Source organism: Vipera ursinii (genome assembly GCF_947247035.1).
Source record: "Vipera ursinii genome assembly, chromosome: 11".
Taxonomy (NCBI): domain Eukaryota; kingdom Metazoa; phylum Chordata; class Lepidosauria; order Squamata; family Viperidae; genus Vipera; species Vipera ursinii.
The window spans coordinates 2,488,633-2,499,302 of NC_139524.1; the positions used below are offsets into that span (position 1 = coordinate 2,488,633).

Genomic DNA, 10,670 nt, shown 5'->3' on the forward strand with positions numbered 1-10,670 from the left:
CCCTAGCCTCAAGGGGAACAGCGGCTCCTGCTGCCTCCGGGGCGGCTCGGAAGGGCGGGTGGGGAGCCCTTCGCAGCCCCGCAGATGCGGGCACCCCGAGCAAATTCTCGGAGGGAGGCGGGCGCTTAAGAAAGCCGCGGCGCGCCGGGAGAGACGCCCTCCTCGCCGGGCAGCTAAAGCGACTGGCCGGCGGAGGGGCCCGGGGGGCGGGCCGGGCGTGGCGCGGGTTCCGAGGCGGGGGCGGCGGCGGCGGCGGCGATTGTGCAGTCGGCCCAGCCGCCCGAGGAGATGGCGGCGGGGCGAGGGCGGCGGCCGGGCGGCGGCTTCCCGGCGGCGGGGCTGCTGCTGCTCCTCCCGGGGGTGTTACTGAGCTTCCTCCCGCGGGCGACCCCGCACCCGAGTGAGTGGCGGGACGGCGGGGAGCTGCTTCTGCGGCCGCTCCCGTCCAGGGCGGCCATGGCCCCCGCGGCCCTCCCCGCGGAGGGGCCGGGGCTCCCGGGGAAGAGCCGGAGGCCCGCGCGCGCCCTCGCCGGGGCTTCCCTAGCGGCACCGCGGACGGGCCCTGGGTGGCTGCCCGGCGGGAGGGCGGAGAGCGGCGCCTCCTGGCGCCCTCGGCCTGGTCGGTAGCCGGTAACGGGAGAGGCCGGCCGGAGGAGGCGAGGAAAGAGGCCACGGAGCCCCCCCCCACACACACACACGGCTTCCCTGAGACTTGGCGGCCGTTCCTGCCTTCGCAAGGCCGCCCCGGGCTCGTGGCTGAGTTGCTGGCCTCTCGCGATCTCCTCAGCTCCGTCCCAGCGCAGCTTCCCCGGGCTCGTCCGGACTCGCAATCCACTCTGGGCGGCGGAGAGCCCGATCGCAGGCCGGAGGGGGGGGGGGCGCTGCGGCCGTCTAACGGCTGTCCTGATGTTTGCAGTTGCAGCCTGCCTGCCTGCCTTCCTCCTTTCTCTATTTGTTCATCACTTAGATCCTCCATCGTTCCTCCATCGCCAGGCCACTTCAGTGTACTTCCTTGTACAACTGACTTATTTTTGTTTTCAGTCTGTATTCGTCCATTCTTGACTCTGGGTTTCTTCCTGGGTTTTTAAGAACCCAATTTCAAATAGCACCAGTTACTTAATTTTTCTCCTAATGTACACAACTCCCATTTTCCTGCAAAAAAGTGATTTCTACCATTTCATTTTTCCCATTCCCATTCCACCTCACAAGGTGCTGTTGTGGTGAGACTAAAAAGTACAGAGAAGAATAAGAATGAAATAGAATGGAATAATTAGAATAGAATTAGGATAGGATAGGATAGGATAGGATAGGATAGGATAGGATAGGATAGGATAGGATAGGATAGGAAGGTTTTCTAGTCCAGGGGTTCCCAACACCCGGTCGGTGGACCAGCAACTGGTCCGCACAAACAAGCAAAGCAGCATCCATGAGATGCAGGCAGCACACAAAACTGCCCCGCCCCTCCAGTCCACTCTCCACATCCCTGGTGCCCCAAAGGTTCGGGACCTCTGTTCTAGTCCAAACCTCTGGAGGCAAGCCATTTCACTAATTGTTCTCACTGATAGGAAATTTCTCTTTAATTCTAGGTTGGATCTCTCTTTGATTAAATTCCACTAGTTCTTGTCCTCCCCTCAGGTGCTTTGGAAAATAGGTTGACCCCCTCTTGTTTGTGGTGGCCCCTCAAATATTGGAACTCTGCTGTCATGTCTCCAGTAGTCTTTCTTTTCAGAAGACTAGACATACGCAGTTCCTGCAACCGTTCTTCATATATTTTAGCCTCCAGAACCCTAATCATCTTTGTTGCTCTTCTCTGCATTCTTTCCAGAGGCTCAGTATCCTGTTGATCCAGTTGATCAAAACTGGATGCATGGTGTGTTTTGGATATATTCACCACCTTGAGTTATTTTTAAAAATAAGGAAGACAGGATACAAACATACAAAAATAAACTATTCCTTATAGAACACCACATATTACCATGTTTCTCTTACATCTTGTTCTTTGCCACCAGCAGCATTTCTGTGTACAGAAATCTATATACATTCATGACCCAAATGTGACCATAAATAGTATTTAATATTATTTAATATGTCTATAATTCAGTGAAACATCACACATCTTTTTTCTTACTTCCCACATAAGGCTGAAACATGCTAAGCATTTATTTTATTCTCAGTCATGTTTGATTTCCATCCTACATCACTTACTGCATTCAGTATTTATTTATTTATTTATTTGTTTGTTTTTATAAACCGCCCTTCTCCCGAGGGACTCGGGGCGGTGTACAGAGTAAGGTAGGTATACAGATTGAACAATAGTGAAAAACAATAGTAAAAACAAACTGGGACCCCAATTAGAGCTATCAAGCCAGGCCGGACTGCTGGAACAGGTAAGTTTTTAAGTCGCGCCGGAAGGTGCGGAGGTCAGGGGCCATCCGGATTTCGGTTGGCAAGCAGTTCCAGAGGGCTGGCGCACCCACTGAGAATGCCCTCCCCCTGGGGGCCACCAGCCGACATTCCTTGAGCGGTGGCACCCTGAGGAGGCCCTCTCTGTGGGAGCGCACAGGACGGTGGGGTGCTGACATTGGCAGAAGGTGCTCCCGTAGGTAGTCCGGACCCATGCCATGTAGGGCTTTGTATGTCATTGTTAGCACCTTGAACTTCACCCGGAAGGCAACTGGAAGCCAGTGCAGCGCACGGAGGAGAGGTGTGATATGGGAGTATCGGGAGGCTCCCAAGAGTGTCCGTGCCGCTGCACTTTGCACCAGTTGAAGCTTCCGAGTGGATCTCAAGGGCAGCCCCATGTAGAGAGCGTTACAGTAGTCTAGGCAAGAGGTCACAAGGGCATGGGTGACTGTACGTAAGGCATCCAGGTCCAGATAAGGCCGTAATTGGTGAACTAGTCGAACCCGGGAGAAGGCCCCCTTGGTCACAGCTCCTATGTGATCTTCCAGGGAGAGCTGCGAGTCTAGGAGGACACCCAGGTTGCGGGCCCTATCAACGGGGTAGTAACTTCAATTCAGTAGCCAGCTATCAACTCCCTGGTCATATAAAACATTCCATAGTTCACTATTAGATGCTTTTTTCTAAATGAACAGATGCATTATAAACTTCTTACAATCTTACATTTCTCAATCCTCTACCAAAATGCAAAGCCCTTGTCTGTCTCTCATTGTCCTGTCCAGTATAAAACCAGACTGCCCAATTTTTTTCTCATCACTTTCCCAAGGCACACATCACAGAGGTACAATTTTGCATCCTCCCTTGCTGCTTTTGGTATTTTTATATATTTACCACTTTATATGCTACTCAATACAACAAGGCTCAAAGCAGTCTACAACAGAAAATAAAATCACAACATTAATGCAAACTAAGCAAAACAAACCAACATGGCCTTAAAGAAGAGCCACAACATCCAGTCTATAATAGGTAGGGTCCCTTGTTGCCTCTCCATTCAAAGGTTCTCTGCAAAAATCAGGCTGGTGCCTTTCCTGAAAACCAGCATGATGAGGAAAAGGAATGAGGACAGCAGTCTTCATGACAATCTTTGAGAAAGATGGTGGATTCTTCTGTCCTGTGAGATCTAATTAACAAATGATATTCAAACAACAGTGGTCTTGCTGCTTTGTGAAGATTAAATCCTACTAGATGGAACTTTTTTCTGCAAGTACATTGAAAAATTATTCAGATTAAAATGAAATATGTGCTTAATGGTGTGTGCTATAATTCATAGATAAATTTGCAAGCCATCACATTGACACACATTGAGCGCTTCGACCTCAGCATTTCCTACCACCAAACATTCCCAAAGCTGTTTGAAACAAGGCTGCAATCACTAACATTTTCTTTTCAATTTCATTCTCCCACTCTCCTTAATCATTCCCATTCAAAACTTGAAAATACTCCTTTCACTTCTGTTTTATCCCAACATCACTTAATTCTTAATTTCTTTTATTCCCAGAGGCTCTTTGTTTTGCCTTTTTCACCCACTTTCAGAATAAGTTTCTCTTTACATTAGCTGTTCCTCAGGGTTTTTTTTACTACAGTCTTGTAGCTGTTTTTTATATGCACGTTATAGCTTCACCTAATACTGCAAAGCGTGCTTGTTCAGGGTGCTTTTCATATTCGATGAAGATGTGGGAAAACACACCCTACTTTTGATGTTGTGGTTGACTGCTGGATTTTAATTTCTTTAATTTTCATGAAAATCTTCATTCAATGTTTTCCCTTCCAAATTGGGAAGGGAAGAAGATAAATTCATTCTATGTTGTTTCTTCTTGGGAATGAAACTTGACTGCTGGGAAGGAACTATATCCATCTGGTTCACTTTCTTGCATTAGGAGTGAAGTGGTTTGGTTCTCATCTAAATGCAGACTAGTTTCAACCCTGGTCAGCTTTTTGAGATCAGTTTTTATTGGCTGAGTTTGTTTTGAAAGAGCGGCTTAGCCACTCCCCTAACATGGCTATCATTGCTTGGCCAAGATTGTAACTCAGTGGAATTATATTAGAAGACTTCCCTAACTTTACATATGGATTTGTTCAAGTTATTTCAAAGGGATGGTGGCCATAGATACAAAACATTATTCATGATTTTAAATAAACTGAAAAAATAACTGTCATATAAAATGAAATGAAAATCAATTGCTATACTGTGTGACTAACTCTTTTTGTTGTTGTTTTTTACTTTTTCTGGGTTTTTTTAGGTGTGACACACCGTTATGAAAATGTTAAAGTAGTGGAGGTAATGATAGTTTCAAGATACAGGAAATAAGTTGTATTTCTGATATCGTAAATTTCTTAAATCACTTCTGATCCAGACAGAAAATATGAATATTCTCTTTTTCACATGCAACCAAGCGTGCATTCCCCATACAGGCGTCCTTCACCCATTGCACTGACTAAGACATAGCTTATTGATAGTAAGCCTTAAATTATAACTTAGAAATCACAACACCTGGTTTCACACAATAGATAAAACTAAACAAGCAATGTTAAGGCTAAAATGATTCTACTCTAATAACATTATGGGAGAATGTGTGTGTGTGAGTGTAGATTATGAGATGGGGAATGTGTCAGGCTTTCCGGTGAAACCAATTCCCGGAATCCATTCTGCTGTAGGAGACCTAAACACGTTGCTGAAAATTCATGAGTTGTCTCAAGAAATGAGCCAGAATGCTTGACCTAGCCACTCGGCTGTTTTTGAAGCTTTCAGCCATGCAATTCTTCCAGGCCACCTTGAAGGGATGAATTTGGGACATTGTTTCTCAAAGTAGTGATTGAGGAATTTCCAGTTAAGAGGTACCATGTGGTTCATTTGGATTCATTGTACTTTATAACAGAGGTGATTGGATTAGCTCACCTGGGCATTTGAACTTCATGCTGTGTATCTCTGAGAAATAGCAAAAGTTCTGAACTGGTATCTAAAATAATTAAAGAGTCAAATCTCCACGAGCTTAATCCAGACAAGATAGAGGTTGGATGAACTGAGGAACCCTGATCCAAAAAAAAGGTGCATCATCCCAGTGTGGACAGGAAAATGAGCCCTGGTGCCCTACTGGTTAGAATGCAGCATTGCAGGCTGGCTCTGCCTACTGCCAGTAATTCGATTTTGACCGGCTCAAGGTTGACTCACCCTTCCATCCTTCTGAGGTTGGTAAAATGAGGACCCAGATTGTTTGGAGAATATGCTGACACTCTAAACTGCTTAGAAAGGGCTATGAATAAGTCTAAGTGCTATTGGTATTGATAAAGGTCCATCCGGACCAACTGTGAGCATATGTATTATAACCATTCCACCTGTGGGAGATGGATTCCTTTGTACCAGTATTGAAAGAAATTGGAGCTGGCCTTGGAAACTCCTTATCAAATCACAATCATAATGATCTGGCTCCAAAATGTTCCATAATTTTCAGGAATTGGAAATTGACCCAGTAACTCCAATCTGTAATTTAGAAGAACCCTGCAGCCATTGTAAACACAGGCCAGCTGCCAAACACCCGAAGTCATAAGTGTGAGAACTGGTCATAAGTCAGTTTTTCTTCAGTGCTATTGTAAATGTGAATGGTTGTAAATCAAGGCCTACCTGTAATCCTCCCCCTGAAAATACCCTAACCCCAGGCAGCTGCGTCAGAGGGCCTGGGGGGCGAAGCGAGAGCTTCCCTGGATGTAGAGTTGATGACTTCCGGCCTTGTGACGGTCTCTCTTTCAGATGGAGCTAGAGCTGTGCTTCCCAAAATGGGCTGCCTGAACCCCGGGAGAGGCACAAGACGATCCACTGTTGCGTGGGAGGGAAATATTAGAATATTGACTTAGATTTATCTAATCCTTTAAAACTCATCTTTAATTTCTATCTTAGGGTTGTAATATGTCAGTACAGTACTACATTTGTAAGATTAATTGGTAACATATATTGGGGGTGCATCCTTAAAATAATTTTATTGATAAGGGTGTAGAATCCTTACCAGCTTGGGGGCCACTGGGCCTGAAACGGAAGCTCCTTCCTCCCAATTGCAGATGGGCCTGTGCAGGAAAAAAACATGCTTGAGAATCTATCAATCTGATTGTTTTTACACCTTCAAGTTGCTAGAGATTCAGTTTGTGAGGTAAGTGTTCAAAAGTTTTTGGACTCTTAGCTTCAGGATTAAATATATTCTCCTGGCAGTTTTTTTTAACCATTTAAGCATGCAACAAAAGATAAAAAGCTAATTGCCATAGTGAAATGATTCATATTTCCCTCTTCAACAGATATCTGTGCAGCCAACTGCAGCTGAAGAGATTGTATCGGAAGGAAAAGACACTATTGAAGTCCAGCGTAAGAATTTTTTTTCTCCCATTATGTGTTCAAAGTGATGTGATGCACTGTCATTTTAAAGTCTTCTCAGAACAGCTTTATGTTGTCTCAACTGGCACCGGTGGTCATTGCACTAGCTTTTTGGGTTCCTTCCTTCAGCCTTTGCACAAGTTAAGTTTATTACATGGTCATTATTCATGTTTAATACATACACTTACCTTGTAGTATGTTTCTGGAGGTGAGGAAAAAGAGAACTCTGGACATAAGGGATGCACCAGTGTTATGGCTTCCTCAAATTTAAATGCAAATGTAGATACCCGCCAGGTATCTACAAATCTACCCATGATAGATTTCCAAGAAAGAGAAAGCTAGTGTGATCATCACAAGCTTTAAAAAGATAAAACATTTAAAGGAGTAAACATATACTGCTCCCTGTGATGGAGACCAGGTACCTGTGCTGTGCTGTGCTCTGCCATGACATGTCCATGTTGTGATTTCTTGCCAGCCAGTGTACCCGGCAGCTGAGTCCGGGGAATCAGAGGAGGAGGAGGAGGGGCCTGGAGAGCCATCAGAGTCAGAGGAAGGCTTTGATGAGCTCCAGGACTTACAATTTGTTGAAGAGCCTGGTCCTTCCATTTGTGCTCAGGCTGAGACCCAGCTGTGCTAGGAAGCTGAGTCAGACTCTGAGTACTCACAGCTGGAAGACATCATAGACGCTCGCAAACGCCGACAGGTAACAAGAGCAGGACAGAGGGAGGCAACCGTTTGCAAAGGACTCAAGTTTCATGGGATCATGTTCTGATTGCCTTACCTGTGAACATTTCTCCATTTAAATCGTGTTCTGTTTGCCTTTGCTTTGGGGACATTTTGCAGGTCTGTAAATAATATTAAAAAGGATTTGTTTTTCCTGTGTTTCCAGCCTACTTGTTGGAAGAGGGGTTAGTCTTTGTGAGTTAACAAGGACTCATGTAGTCTAGGACAGAACAGTCCATGCTTAAGCAGCAGTTGTGTAATGCTTTTATAACACACTGATCGTTCATTAATCATGGGTGCAAAAAACAGGCTGTATGAGAAACTGGCTTATCAGTCTATGAAATGCTTTTCTTGTGAACTCCTTGGTAGGTTTGGTCCTGGCACTACCTCACTGTGCCTTGTTTTGCACCTAGTCCATGGAACGGTTAAGCACAGGACTAGTTTGGTCCGTGGTGCATGTAGTCAGCAAAAGCATTGTGTGAAGAGGCTTCGGGGATTTGTCAGGAAACAAAACTGAATGAGGGCAACATGGAGCCAGACTGCTGAGGACTGTTTATGGAATCCTGGCAGGATCTCAACCCAAAGAAGACTAAGAGAAGGGGGTGGGATTCTGTTGAACTGCAGAGTTGCACATCAGGAAGTGAATCTTTTGGAAAAGAGAATAACCAGACCTCCCAAGTTGGAATCATAAAATCATTGAGGCCATCACATTTGGTAAATGTACCAACTGCTGCCAGCCATACTTGCCCACTTTCCTTTCCCCGGTTCATGCCTATCTTTCCTGTCTTTCAAGAAATAAAAGATTTTTTTCTGCCATTCCCTAGCAGCGTGCCTCTGCCCATCATCTATTTCTGCTGCTGAAAGCCTCGATTTATTTTGCAGGTTAGTTCAAGAATAAGGAATATGGCATAATAGAGTTGGAAGAGACTCTTCTAGTCCAGAGATCCCCAACCTTTTGGGCGCCAGGGACCGGTTCTGTGGAGTGGGTTTTTCCACGGACCGGAGGGGGCCTGGTTTTGTGTGCTGCCTGCATCTTGCAGATGGGGCTTTGCTTGTTTGTGCTGCCCAGTTGCTGGCATACTGCGGCCCAGTACTGGTACACAGACCAGGGGTTGGGGAGCCCTGTTCTAGTCCAACCCCTGCTCAACCAGGAGAACCTATACCATCTCAGACAAGCAACTGTCCATTCTTTTCTTAAAAACTCCAGTGAGGAAGCACCCACAACCTCTGACGGCAAGCTGTTCCACTGGTTGATTGTCCTCACTGTTAGGAAGTTTCTCCTTAATTCCAGGTTGTTCCTCTCCTTGATTAGTTTCCATCCATTGTTTCTTGACCTGCCTTCAGGTGCTTTGGGGAATGGATCAAGCACCTATTCTATGTGATAGTCTCTCAAGTATTGAAAGACTGCTGTCATGACATCCCTAGTCCTTCTCTTTTTATTAGACATACTCAATTCCCACAACCATTCAATCAATCAGAATAGAGCTGGAAGGGACCCTGGAAGTCTTCTAGTCCGGGGCTTTTCAACCTTTTCACCCATTGTACCACTTTTAGGATATGGCAACATCCGACTACCACCAGTCGCCTAGCAAGGGGTCAAAAATTTGATGACTCCAAAAAAAGGAAAAAAAGGATAAAGTGCAGGTAGTCCACGACTTACAACAGTTCGCTTAGTGACTGTTTGAACTTACAACGGCACTGAAAAAAGTGACTTATGACCATTTTTCACACTTATGACAGTTTCAGCATTCCCAGGGTCATGTGATTTACATTCTGGTGCTTGACAATTGATTCATATTTATGATGACTGCAGGGTCTCAAGGTCATGTGACCCCCTTTTGACAAGCAAAGTCAATGGGGAAACCAGATTCACTTAACAACCTTTTATATCATGGGTGTCAAACTCAGTTTCATTGAGACCCGCATTAGCATTGTGGTTACCATGGGGGGGGTGTTTTCCTTTTTTCCTTCCACTCTGCCTCCCTCCTCATTCCCATCTCCTTCCTTCCTTCCTTCCTTCCTTCCCTGATTCTGGCACTTCTGCTGAGCCCTGACAGCTGATCCACACTTCTGGGCGGCTCAGAGGAAGCGCCAGAATCAGTGCCGGGCTCCAGCTGATCGACACTTCTGGGGGGCTCAGCTGAAGAACCAGGATCAGCGCTGGGCTCCAGCTGATTGGCGCTTCTGGGGGGTTCAGCAGATCAGCTGTAGCTGCACACACCAATCTGGGGGCTTCTGCCGAGTCCCCATAGCCCTACAGAACCGCACGCTGATCCTGGGGCTCCTGCCCAGCTCGCTCACACTCTCACCCTTCCCCCGAAAACATGCTGCTCGCTCACCCTTTCGAAAACACCCCACTCGCCCTTCCAAAAAAATGCCGCTCGCTCGCTCACCCTTCCTCCAAAATCACGTCGCTCTCTCTCTCTCTCCTCACAGCTTTGCTAAGAAAAACCTCTTAGCTTCTCGCTCTTTGTCTCCCTCTCCTGCCAAAACCTGCCCCTTTTATACCTTCTCTCCGCCCTCCTCCTCCTTTTCTCTTCTGGGTGTGCTGTAAGCTCCAATTATTATGTTGCCACGTGTGCCGATCCTGGGGCTTCTGCCAAGCTCTGCAGCTCCAGCTGATCTCCAAGTCTGTGTGGCACCGCTTTAGCTGGTTCTTTCCCCCTGTGCTGTTAGAGCAAGTAGAATTTTAGGAATTAAGAACTGTCCCTTTAAGGGGTAGCCTTCTGGGAAATGTAGTTTTAAGTTGCTTGGTCACATCTGTGTTTCGGATTGGCCACTGGGTGGGACTTCTGTCTGGGATAGCTGGTTTTCCTGCATACCTGTAGGGGGGCTGTCCTTTAATTTCTGCTGCTCTGTACAACATGGGGAAATTGCCATGTTGTTACCATTAGATCAGGGGTCTTCAAACTTGGCCCTTTTATGACTTGTAGACTTCAACTCCCAAAATTACTCAGCCAGTGTGCCTGGCTGAGGAATTCTGGGAATTGAAGTCCACAAGTCGTTAAAGTGCCAAGTTTGAAGACCCCTGCATTAGATTATGAAATGTATTTTGAAATGTGCCTCAGAAGAATTTCTGTAATAACTGTGGGTTAATGTTTAGAGAATTCCTGATGAATTATCTGCATGT

The 10,670-nt window shown here is 46.2% G+C and overlaps 2 long non-coding RNA genes across 2 annotated transcripts; one reads left to right on the forward strand and one right to left on the reverse strand.

Annotated features, from left to right (window-relative positions):
* The first annotated feature begins 240 nt into the window (after nucleotides 1-240).
* Nucleotides 241-6,807, forward strand: LOC310645411. The gene is made up of 3 exons (XR_014493488.1): nucleotides 241-400; nucleotides 4,701-4,738; nucleotides 6,742-6,807. It is a non-coding gene; the product is annotated as an uncharacterized lncRNA (long non-coding RNA).
* LOC310645410 lies at nucleotides 2,011-10,001 on the reverse strand. The gene is made up of 5 exons (XR_014493487.1): nucleotides 9,934-10,001; nucleotides 6,459-6,516; nucleotides 6,080-6,271; nucleotides 3,011-3,658; nucleotides 2,011-2,204 (listed from the first exon to the last, which is right to left on the reverse strand). It is a non-coding gene; the product is annotated as an uncharacterized lncRNA (long non-coding RNA).
* Nucleotides 10,002-10,670: the final 669 nt, after the last annotated feature.